The sequence below is a fragment of the Gorilla gorilla genome, chromosome X, assembly GCF_029281585.2.
Source record: "Gorilla gorilla gorilla isolate KB3781 chromosome X, NHGRI_mGorGor1-v2.1_pri, whole genome shotgun sequence".
In the NCBI taxonomy this organism is placed as follows: Eukaryota; Metazoa; Chordata; class Mammalia; order Primates; family Hominidae; genus Gorilla; species Gorilla gorilla.
Window position 1 is genome coordinate 166,962,424 of NC_073247.2, and position 12,791 is coordinate 166,975,214.

A 12,791-nucleotide genomic window follows, 5' to 3' on the forward strand; every position below is an offset into this window, starting at 1 on the left:
ATGATGAAAGAGAATATAGGCTAGGATGCACACAAGAGGGGGGAAAAGGCATTATTAGTGAAGATAGGAGTTACAAAGCAAAGCAAAGTCAGTATTCAGATAGAGAATAGAGCCTAATCTGATGTTTGCAGGGAGTTCCTAGATCACATTTGGCAATTTACACATTATTTTATTGACCTATCCAGTGCTCCAAAATGTGTTCCAAAATATTTTGGCATTTTATTTGTACTATATAGGAATCTTTAGGGGAGTCCATGAAATTTGTTTTCCTCTTAGGTCAAAGGACTGATAATTAACTTTGGTTCTTAAGGAGTATGCCCTTTACCAATAAGAACAGCAATAACATTTTACCCTGCAGTTTTTTCTCTATACCTACTATTATGCACTCCTAAAATATGTCATCATTAGTCTTCATGAGGATGTTTACCATTTCTGAAGTTTTGCGTAAATTAGCCTTGAAGATTACACTATAACTGAGGTCATCAGCATTGACTTATGGCCAGCAAAGGACATGCTCATGGCCCTGGAGAGATGAGGACACAAAACAAATCAATTTCCCCACTTACTGAAGGACTCCCCCCCTTACCTTCTGTCTCTCCTGAGACCTTGACTCATTAATTATTTTACTCTCCTTTTTGGAAATTTGCAACCGGTCCTTCTCAACAATGTACTCCCTTTAGTACATTGAAGAAAAAGAGAAGGGAATTATTTGAGTCCTGATCACGATGCATTGAAAACTTCCTATGTGAGATGTTTCTGTTTTTATATCTCTTCCAGGTGTCCCTGAGTATATAAGCATGGGTCTATGTCTACCAAGCTCACTGTAGAGTCACTTTTACCTTTTGCTGTGGTGGAATGGGATCTGTAGGGTCAGGAACACAGCACCTAACACAGTGCCTTATGGATAGTAGTTTTATAATACAGATGTGTTGGAAGAATAAATGAATGGGTCCTTTTCAAACAAATTCACCAGAAGTTACCACATTCTCTGTATGTATGTCCTTTTTCGTTTGGCATTTAGCTGACACTGACTTTTGTTTGCTTTCATCTAGAGTGACCAACCATCCTCTTGTGCCCAGAACTACAGGACTTTCCATTTTAAAACTAGGAGAGTCCCACACAAACCAGGACTGTTGGTCAGTCACTGTACCTTCTTGCTGCTAGATATGTAATTTTCTTTGGTTTTCATCACCGGTTCCCATTTCTTTGAAAGTGTTTGTAGGTCACAGACTGTGTAGTCCATGATGAAAAGAACAAAAGATGTATGAATTATGGTGTGTTGTGGTGGTTCCCAAAGTAGGGTCCCCAGACCACCAGCAGTGGCATCATTTGAGAACTCCTTAGAAATGCAAATTTTCAAGGCCCACCCCACGCCTACTAAGTAAGAAACTCTAGGCATGGGTACCAGCAGTTTGTTTTAGCAAGTCCTCTGCAGGATTCTAACACATGACAAAGTTTGAGAACTACTGACAGGAAGAGTCCTGCTGCTGAGTTCTAGGCCCAGTTCTGTCACTGGCTCACTAAATGACTTGAGGCATGTCCCTCTCCTATTTTGAACTCCAATTTTCTCTTCTGTGAAATGAAAGCCTTGGACTAGGCAGCGTCTAAAGGCTCTGTCACTCCGTAATTGTGTGACTTTGGTAACTTTGTTTGACTTCTCCTTGCTTAAGTTTTCTCATATGGGTATGGTAAGGAAAATACCTACCTCACAGGATTTTCTAACAATTTTGTGATTATTAAGTATGATGACTGATGACTAATATATGACAGCCAACTCTTACACAGTGCTTTCTATATCCTGGACTGTTGTAAGTGCTTTTAATCCCCGCAACAATCCCATCTCCATTTTACAAATGAAAAATAGAGGTCACACGGCTAATACGTGTCAGAGTTTGGATTAAAACCCAGAAAAATCTGTCCCCAGAGACAACGATTTTAACTAGCATGCCCTTTTGCTCAATAAATGTTAATTCCCTCACCCTTTCCACACACACACAGTCTAGCTGACCATTCATAGACAATAATCCCACTTTCACAGTCCATCCAACGAGATCTTAAAAGAACCATGAGAATCTCTAGGTTTCTTTTGCAAATAGTTTTCAAGCATTTAAAAAAAAAAAAGGTGGGGGGCGGGCAGGGAGTGGCCAAGATGGCTGACTAGAAGCAGCTAGGGTGAGTGGTTCTCATGGAGGGGAAGGAAAGGGGCGAGTAAATACAGCGCCTTCAACTGAAACATCCAGGTACCCGCATTGGGTCTAATCAAGGAAACAACTCGATCCACAGAGAATGAAGAAAAGCAAGGCAGGATGACAGCCCACCCAGGAGCAACATGGAGACAGAGGAACCGCCTCCACCCAGGGAAGTCGTAAGTGAATGTGCGATCCTGGGAAACCACGCTCCTCCCATGGATCCTTGCAACCCTTGGGTCAGGAGATCCCCTGGTGAACCCACTCCACCAGGGCCTTCAGTCTGACACACAGAGATACATGGAGTCTCAGCAGAGCAGCCGCTTGAGCACGTGCAGAGACCCAGCAGCTTTACATACTCCGGCCCTGGGTTTCCCAGCAAAAGTAACTGCAACTCCTGCAAAGCGGGAGATTAGACCCCTGTACATACCCCTAGGAAAGAGGCTGAATTCAGGGGGCCAAGCGGCAACGATCTGCAGGCCCCACTTCCACTGCACCTCACAGGATAAGACCCACTGGTTTGGAATTCCAGCCAGCCACCAGCAGCAGTGTTGCACCTACCTGGGACGGAGGTCCCAGGGGGAAGGGCAGGCTGCTCTCTGGGACAGAGCTCCCAGAAGTGGTACCCCAGAACAGCACAGCACAGCTGCTCTTCAGAAGCATGGCCAGACTGCTTCTTTAAGCAGGTGCCCAATCTGTTCCTCCTCACTGGGTGGGACTTTTCAACCAAGGCCTCCAGCAACCCCTACTGGTGTTCTCTGGCTGACAGAGATTTGAATTCTCCCTGGGACAGAGCTCCCGGAGGGAGGGAGGGGCCACCATCTTTGCTGTTTGGGCAACTTAGCTGTTCCGGCCTCCAGGCTTTGGAGAGCCCACACCAACCAGGGGTGGAAGCAGTGCCCCAGCACAGCACAGCTGATCTGTGAAAGCATGGACAGACTGCTTCTTTAAGCAGTTCCCTGATCCCGTTCCTCCTGATTGGGTGAGACCTCCCAACCAGGGTCTCCAGCCTTGTCCTGCAGGTGCGTTTGGGCTGGCAACAGGTCTGTACCTCGCTGGGCCAGAGCTCCCAGAGGAAGAGGCAGGCTGACATCTTTGCTGTTTCACAGCCTTCACTGGTGATAGCTCCAGGTACTGGAAAATCCAAGGCGACTAGGAACTGGAGAAGAAGCCCAGCAAAGCACAGCAGCCCTACAGAAACATGGCCAGACTGTTAAAAGAAAAAAAAAATCCAAAGGTCAGCAACCTCAAAGACTGAAGGTAGATAAGCCCACAAAGATGAGAAAGAATCAGTGCAAGAATGCTGAAAACTCAAGAAGCCAGAGTGCCCTCTTTCCTCCAAATGACTGCATCACCTCTCTAGCAAGGGTTCGGAATTGGGCTGAGGCTGAGATGGCTGAAATGACATATGTAGAATTCAGAATATGGATAGGAATGAACTTCACTGAGTTAAAAGAGTACACTGTAACCCAATGCAAGCAAGCTAAAAATCATGATAAAACATTGCAGGAGCTGACAGACAAAATAGCCCATATAGAGAAGAATGTAACCAACCTGACGGAACTGAAAAAACACACTACAAGAATTTCATAATGCAATCACAAGTACTAATAGCAGAATAGACAAGGCGGAGGAAAGAATTTCAGAGCTTGAAGACTGGCTTTCTGAAATAAGACTGGCAGACAAGAATAGAGAAAAAAGAATGAAAAGCAATGAACAAAACCTCCGAGAAATATGGGATCATGTAAAGAGAGTGAATCTAAGACTGATTGGTGTCCCTGAAAGAGATGGGGAAAACGGAACCAATTTGGAAAACGTATTTCAGGATATCATCTATGAGAAATTCCCTAACCTAGCTAGAGAGGCCAACATTCAAATTCAGGAAATCCAGAGAACTCCAGGAAGATACTCCACGAAAGGAACATCCCCAACACACATAATCATCAGATTCTCCAAGGTTGAAACGAAAGAAAAAATGTTAAAGGCAGCTAGAGAGAAAAGCCAGGTCACCTACAAAGGGAAGCCCTTCAGACCAACAGTGGATGTCTCAGTGGAAAACCTACAAGCCAGAAGAGACTGGGGGTCAATACTCAACATTCTTAAAGAAACTCCAACCCAGAATTTCATATCTGGCCAAAGTAAGCTTCACAAGCGAAGAAGAAATAAGATTATTTTCAGACAAGCAAATGTTAAGGGAATTTGTTACCACCAGACCTGCCCTACAAGAGCTCCTGAAGGAAGCACTAAATGTAGAAAGGAAAGATGGTTACCAGCCACTCCAAAAACACACTGAAGTACTCAGACCAGTGACGCTACAGAGCAAACATGTAAGCAAGTCTGCAAAATAACCAGCTAGCATCATGATGAAAGGATCAAATCCAAACATACCAATACTAACCTTAAATTGTAAATGGGCTAAATGCCCCAATTAAAAGACACAGAGTAGCAAGCTGGGTAAGGAACTAAGATCCAATGGTATGCTGTCTTCAAGAGAACCATCTCACATGCAATGACACACATAGGCTCAAAATAAAAAGATGGATGAAAATCTACCAAGCAAACGGAAAACATAAAAAAGCAGCAGTTGCAATCCTAGTTTCTGACAAAACAGACTTTAAATCAGCAAAGATCAAAAAACACAAAGAAGGGCATTACATAATGGTAAATGATTCAATTCAACAAGAAAATCTAACTATCCTAAATACATATGGACCCAACATAGGAGCACCCAGATTTATAAAGCAAGTTCTTAGAGGCCTTCACAGAGACTTAGACTGCCAGGCAATGATAGTGGGAGACTTTTTAACACCCCACTGACAATATTAGACAGATCATTGAGACAGACAATTAACAAAGATATTCAGGACCTGAACTCAGCACTGGATCAAATGGACCTGGTGGATATCTACAGAACTCTCCACCCCATAACAACAGAATATACATTCTTCTGATCACCGCATGGCACTTACTCTAAAATCGACCACATAATCGGAAGTAAAACACTCCTCGACAAATGCAAAAGAACTGAAATCATGACAAACAGTCTCTTGGGCCACAGAAGAATCAAATTTGAAATCAAGATTAAGAAATTCACTCAAAACCATGCAATTACATGGAAATTGAATAACCTGCTCCTGAATGACTTTTGGGTAAACAATGAAATTTAGGCAGAAATCAAGAAGTTCTATGAAACTAATGAGAACAAAGATACAAAGTACCAGAATCTCTGGGATACAGCAAAGGCAGTGTTAAGAAGGAAATTTATAGCACTAAATGCCCACATCAAAAAGTTAGAAAGATCTCAAGTTAATAACCTAACATCACTACTAAAAGAACTAGAGAAGCGAGAGCAAACAAATCCCAAAACTAGCAGAAGACAAGAAATAACAAAAATCAGAGCTGAACTGAAGGAGACAGAGACATGAAAAACCCTTCAAAAAATGAAAGAATCCAGAGGCTGTTTTTTTTTCTTTGAAAAAAAGTAATAAAATAGACCACTAGCTAGACGAATAAAGAAGGAAAGAGAGAAGATTTGAATAAACACAATCAGAAATGATAAGGGGAATATTTACCACTGACCCCACAGAAATACAAACAACCACCAGAGAATATTGTGAACACCTCTGGGCACATAAACTAGGAAGTCTAGAAGAAATGGACAAATTCCTGGACACACACACCTCCCCAAGGCTGAACCAGGAAGAAACTGAATCCCTGAACAGACCAGTAATGAGTTTGGAAATTGAGGCAGTAATAAATAGCCTACCAACCAAAAAAATCCCAGGACCAGATGGATTCACAGCTGAATTCTACCAGATGTACAAAGAGGAACTGGTAGCATTCCTACTGAAACTATTTCAAAAACTTGAGAAGGAGGGACTCCTCCCTAACTCATTCTATGAGGCCAGCATCATCCTGAAACCAAAACCTGGCAGAGATACAACAACAAAAGAAAACTTCAGGCCAGTATCCTTCATGAACATCAATGCAAAAATCCTCAACAAAATGCTGGCAAACTGAATCCAGCAGCACATCAAAAAGCTTACCCACCACGATCAAGTTGGCTTCCTCCCTGGGATGCAAGGTTGGTTCAACATATGCAGATCAATAAATGTGACTCATCACATAAACAGAACTAAAGACAAAAACCACATGATTATCTCAATAGATGCAGAAAAGGCTTTTGATAAAATTCAACATCGCTTCACGTTAAAAACTCTCAATAAACTAGGTATTGAAGGACCATGCCTCAAAATAATAAGAGCCATCTGTGACAAACGCACAGCCAACATCATACTGAATGGACAACAGCTGGAAGCATTCCCCTTGAAAACCGGCACAAGACAAGGATGCCCTCTCTCACCACTCCTATTCAACATAGTATTGGAAGTTCTGGCCAGGGCAATCAGGCAAGAGAAAGAAATAAAGGGCATCCAAATTGGAAGAGAGGAAGTCAACCTATCCCTGCTTGCAGATGACATGATCCTGTATCTAGAAAACCCCGTTGCCTCAGCCCAAAGGCCTCTTAAGCTGATAAACAACTTCAGCAAAGTCTCAGGGTACAGAATCAATGTGCAAAAATCACTAGCATTCCTATACACCAGCAACAGTAAAGCCGAGAGCCAAATCAGCAATGAACTCCCATTCACAATTGCTACAAAAAGAATAAAATACCTAGGAATACAGCTAACTAGGGAGGTGAAAGATCTCTACAAGGAGAACTACAAACCACCGCTCAAAGAAATCGGAGATGACACACAAAAAAATGGAAAAACATTCCAAGCTCATGGATAGGAAGGATCAGTATTAAAATGGGCATACTGCCCAAAGCAATTTATAGATTCAATGCTATTCCCATTAAACTACCATTGACAGTCTTCACAGAACGAGAAGAAAAAAAACTATTTTAAAATTCATATGGAACCAAAAAACAAAAAAAGCCCGAATACCGAAGGCAATCCTAAGCAAAAAGGACAAAGCTGGAGGCATCATGCTACCTGACTTCAAACTATACTACAAGGCTACAGTAACCCAAACAGCATGGTACTGGTACAAGAACAGACACATAGACAAATGGAACAGAACAGAGAACCCAGAAATGAGACCACACACCTACAGCTATCTGATCTTCGATAAACCTGACAAAGACAAGCAATGGGGAAAGGATTCCCGGTTCAATAAATGGTGCTGGGATAACTGGCTAGCCATGTGCAGAAGATTAAAACCGGCTCCCTTGCTTACACTATATACAAAGATTAACTCAAGATGGATTAAAGACTGACATGTAAAACCCCCAACTATGAAAACTCTGAAAGACAACTTAGGCAATGCCATTCAGGGCATAGGCATGGGCAAAGATTTCATGATGAAGACGCCAAAAGCAATTGCAACAAAAGCAAAAAATTGACAAATGGGGTCTAATAAAATTAAAGAGCTGTGCACAGTGAAAGAAACTATCAACAGAGTAAACAGACAACCTACAGAATGGGAGAAAATATTTGCAAACTATGCATCTGACAAAGGTCTAATATCCAGCATCTATAAAGAACTTAAACAAATTTACAGGAAAACAAACAACCCCATAAAAAAGTGGGAAAAGGACATGAACAGACACTTTTCAAGAGGAGACATACATGCAGCCAACAATCATATGAAAAAAAAAAGGTCAGCATCACTGATCATTAGAGAAATGCAAATCAAAACCACAATGAGATCCCAACTAATATTAGCCAAAATGGCCATTATTAAAAAGTCAAAAAATAACAGATGCTGGCGAGGCTGTGGAGAAAAAGGAATGCTTATACACTGTTTGTGGGATTGTAAACAAGTTCAGCCACTGTGGAAGACAGTGTGGTGATTCCTCAAAGACCTAAAGACAGAAATACCATTCAACCCAGCAATCCCATTACTGGGTCTACACCCAAAGGACTAAAAATCATTCTGTTACAAAGACACATGCATGTGTATGCTCATTGCAGCACTACTCACAATAGCAAAGACATGGAATCAGCCTAAATCCCCAACAGTGACAGACTGGAGAAAGATAATGTGGTACTATACACCATGGAATACTATGCAGCCGTAAAAAAGAAAGAGATCATGTCCTTCGCAGGGACATGGATGGAGCTGGAGGCCCTTATCCTTAGCAGACCAACACAGAAAGAGAAAACCAAATACTGCATGTTCTCACTTATAAGTGAGAGTTAAATGATGAGAACATATGGACACACAGAGGGGAACAACACACACTGGGGCCTTTTGGAGGATAGAGGGTGTGAGGAGGGAGAGGATCAAGAAAAACAACTAATGGGTACTAACCTTAACACCTGGGTGATGAAATAATCTATGCAACAAATCCCCTATGACACAAGTTTACCTACGTAACAAACCTGCACTTGTACCCCTGAACTTAAAAGTTTAAAAAAAAAAGGAGTTAGTGGCTAATAAACTCTAAATAAAGCATTTCAGACTTAAAAACAAAATCTGGCCAGGTGCCGTGGCTCACGCCTGTAATCCCAGCACTTTTGGAGGCCAAGGCAGGAGGATCGCTTGAGGTCAGGAGTTTGAAACCAGCCTGAGCAGCAAAGCAAGACCCCGTTTCTACAAAAAAATAGAATTAAAAGAAAAATTAGTTGGGTGGAGTCATGAGTGCCTGCAGTCCCAGCTACTCGGGAAGCTGAGGTGGGAGGATCTCTTGAGCCCAGCAGTTCAAGGCTACTGTGAGCTATGATCACGCCACTGCACTCCAGCCTGGGTAACAGAGCAAGACCATGTCTCAAAAAAAAAAAAAAAATTCATCATTTCTAATTTTGCCTCTTCCAAGAATGGAAGCAAATTAACCTATTCAGTACTTTGTTTTCTCTTGAAAAATACCAGTCAGTTGTTAGGCTCAAAACCCTTTGATAGAACATATCCATATCACTGGCCCCAGGGTGCTCTTGGGCATATTGGAAATCCACTCACTTAGCTCAGCTGTGGATTAGCTCAACTCTTAGTTACGAGGCCAGGACATGTCTGCACCCTAACCTCCTTAAGCCTGCAGCTCATCAGAACCAAAGACCCTGGCAGAGTTTGGTGGTAGTTCTTTTTTGTCAGACTTACAGTCAGGGGTTGGTGGGTTTGTGGGTAGCTCCATTCTAGTCCTGGGCTTTAATCTGTGAGTATGGCTTTTGTCTTCCATCTTGCTCAGGGTACTTTGGAACCGCTATACATTGCAGGAGCTTAGCTTCTGGTTACCATGGTTTGCTTCCAGAGCAACAAGCCTAGTACTTCAACATGGAGACAATTATCTTTTGTTTTTGTTTTGTTTTGTTTGTTTTGTCTTGGCCATGCCTTTTTGAGTTTACCTTTTTATATTTTGTCCATCATTGCCATGTGTTTGGAGCAGTGGGCATTCCATAACATGAACTCACTGTACCATCACGAATGGGAAGTAAGGGGAAACCTTTTCCATGTGGATTTTACTCTTCCCTGATTCCCTAAATTGGGTTTGCAAAATACTACTGCGCACTTTCTTGATGATTCGGGCTTATCTTTATGACTGTCTGTTTTTGTGTCAGACTGTGAAGAAGCATAAAAGTCTTTAGCTTGATTAATGCAATCCACGCTTCCTTTCTGGAAAAAAAAGGGGGGGCGCATTTTTTTACAGTTGCAATAAATCGTCTTAAGCCATGTTGGTGTATATCATATAGATTAGTGGTGGTGTTCTAGCTTACTTTCTGTGTGGGCAGGCAGGCACGGTAATTTATCCCCTGCACAACTAAAGATCACAAGGGCTAATGCTGTGTAAACCTGTGAACTCAGTGAAGGTTTTTCTCTGTTAGCCCCATCTTTCTCCATGGTCTACCCACTGATGGTGGCCACTCCCTCCAATTCAGGTACTCCCTCCAATTCAGGTACTCCCTCTCACCATCTGCTTTCTAACTTCCTCTCTGATGCCCTGACTGAGGCAGTGTCGTGTCATAGGAAGAGCACAAACTTGGAATGATCTGGGCTTGAATTCCATCTCTGACTTTTACTAGCCTGGGAAATTGTGGGAAGTTGCTTTCTTTCCTTGAGCCTGTGTTCCTACATATGCAAAGTGGGGCTAATAAATGCCAGCTAGCTGAAAAATCTGTGATGAAGAATGAATCTATACATGTGTATAAAGTGTGAGCAGCACATAAAAAAACACTCAGTACATAGTAGTTGTTTATCATTGTTGACAATATCACTGCTTGAGAGAAGAGGAGGAATCAGGGCTAGGCTGTGTGTTTGACAGGAATCAACATTCTACTTAGGGGGAAGCAGCAAATTTATGACAGGCAGAATTGGAAAAGTATGTGAAAATGTTAGGGGTCAGAGAGAGTAGGCAAGTTGTGAAGCACAGATATATTGGCAAGACATCTGAACTTCTAGGCCTGAGGGTTCCTGGATAGGAAGTTGGTTTGGGGTTTTGGCAGTCCGAAGGCTGAGAGCTGAAAGAACAGAATGGTCAGGGAACAGGTCAGAGAGCCAGATGAGAAAAGCTGAGTCTGGAGAGTTTTAGGGAGAGTGGTGTAGTAATGAAGGTGTGTGGAATCAATGAGACAGGCAGGCAGACACCCATGCTCGTGATGATGCATAGTTAAGGTGGCGCACATACTTCCACATCTAACTTCACCATCTCCCAAAACCCCACTGGAACTGCTACAAATGTGATTTTTGAAAGGATTAGAAGGATAGGAGTGAAGATGAAATAAAAAGGGTTGAAGAACAGGAAAGGAGGCAACAACTAAATTTTGGATGCTGAAGAACAGATGGATGAGTGGCAACTGACTTAGCAGATCCAAGAAGGCCACAAACTAGGAATTCTGAGACCTTAGTGGAAAAAGCAAAAAGCTAACTTGATTTACTCCTCACCCCCAGGAATCTTCAAAGGCTGGACCAGGGTAACTCTGGAAGTGGAGTTACCTCTGGAAGTGAAGGGGGATGGGTATCAAAATAATGAAGGCTGTTTGAAAACTCTTTTAAGAAGTAGATTCATTGCCAAATCCCCTCCTGCTGTCAATGCCAGTGAGGGGCTGGCCCTTCCCTGCTCTGACAGAAGCCTGGAGTGTTATTCCCTGGAGAGGGTAAAGCAGAGGGTCTCTGGATGGGGAGTTCCCAGACTTAGTTGAGGGCTGGGGTCCTGTACTGAAAACAGGGGTGTTGAGTGGAAGCATGTGTCCTGAAAGCTGTGAACTCCCAGTCTTCTTCCCTGCCCCTGCCCCTAAGCTTCTGGCAGCTGGAAGAGTGTTCTGTGAGCCATCTGACCAACCTAAGAGAAAAAGATCTAAGGAGACTCACACTGAAGGCTCCCCAGTAAAGGGCTCACTCAGCTGGGTTACTCCCCAATGAGGTACATATCTTGATACTGTGAGGAAGAAGACACCCATTCAATTGAGGGTACTTATTTTTGGAATAGGAGGAGAGACCTGAGCATTTTAGTTACTGCAAGGAAAGGAGCCAGGCAGAGAAGATGGAGAGATTAGACATTCTTGAGAGAAGAGGTAATTGATGGAGTGAGGCACCTGGGGAGGCAGGATGGGATCGAACCCAGAGCAGGAGTGGAAGTGACAGCCTGAGTCAGAAGAAAGCACCTTCATCTTTCGCTGAGATAGGATGAAAAGAAATGAGATCTGGTTATAGACTCAATTCGATCCATTATTATTTTGCAGCTACTATATCCAAGGCGTTGTGTGGGGTAGTGTTCATTCATCCATCCACTCATTCATCCAACATTTTTTGGAGCAACTACTGTGTTCCAGGCACTGTGCTGCGTGCTGGAGATACCGAGATAAGTCAGACAAGGTTCCAGTCCTCAAGGAGCTCACAGTCACAGGACGAAAGCAGGCTCACAACATAGGGCAATATGTGCTGTGAAAACTGAGCACAGGGGGCTGTGAGAACACGGAGCAAGGGACACTGTAGAGAAGGGAATGAAGCAGGTATGGAAATGGATATAGAACAAGACACGGACTGCTCTGTGCATTCAAGGGCAGAGAGATCTCATCCAGCAGGGCCCATCTGCAGAGGTTTCATGAAGTTAGGTGGTCTCTGAGTTGAAACCGAGAGGATGCCTAGGGTTTCTTTCAACCTGCAGTGACGTGGGGGTGGGGAAGGGGTGCCCACCAAGAGGTGAAAACAGATGCAAAGATCCAGAGGCAGGAAATTGCAAGAGGACATGTTCAGGGTAGAGGGAGAGGCCCTGGTTGAGCACCTGAGAAGCCCCGGTTGAGAGTATGCTGAGGCAAGTGGTAGGAGGTGCAGTTGTGAAGCAGGAATAGGATGAGATGCAAAAAATATCACTGAAGCAACATCACAAAATGCAGCCGGGTTGAACAAATGGATTGTGTAAAAAACACCAGACTGTGAAATGAGAAACCCGATTCTGTTTTAGGCCCAGCTCTGAAACAAACTTGCTCTTGATGTGGTATGTAGTGACTCAGTTAACGTCTCTGAACATTGGTTTCTTCATCCATCAAGTGGTAGCAGGAACACCTTTCCTGCCTGTCTCATGGGGTTCTCGTGAGGAGCATATAAGTCAGTGTACGAGAAAACACCTTTAAAAAACAACAACAACAACAACAACAACTCTTTAAAGTG

General features: G+C 43.1%; 1 protein-coding gene across 1 annotated transcript in view; it reads right to left on the reverse strand.

Moving 5' to 3' along the window:
• CLIC2 (chloride intracellular channel 2) overlaps positions 1–12,791 on the reverse strand; it is a 91,933-nt gene that overhangs the window by 59,517 nt on the left and 19,625 nt on the right. The gene's annotated exons all lie outside the window — the stretch shown is intronic.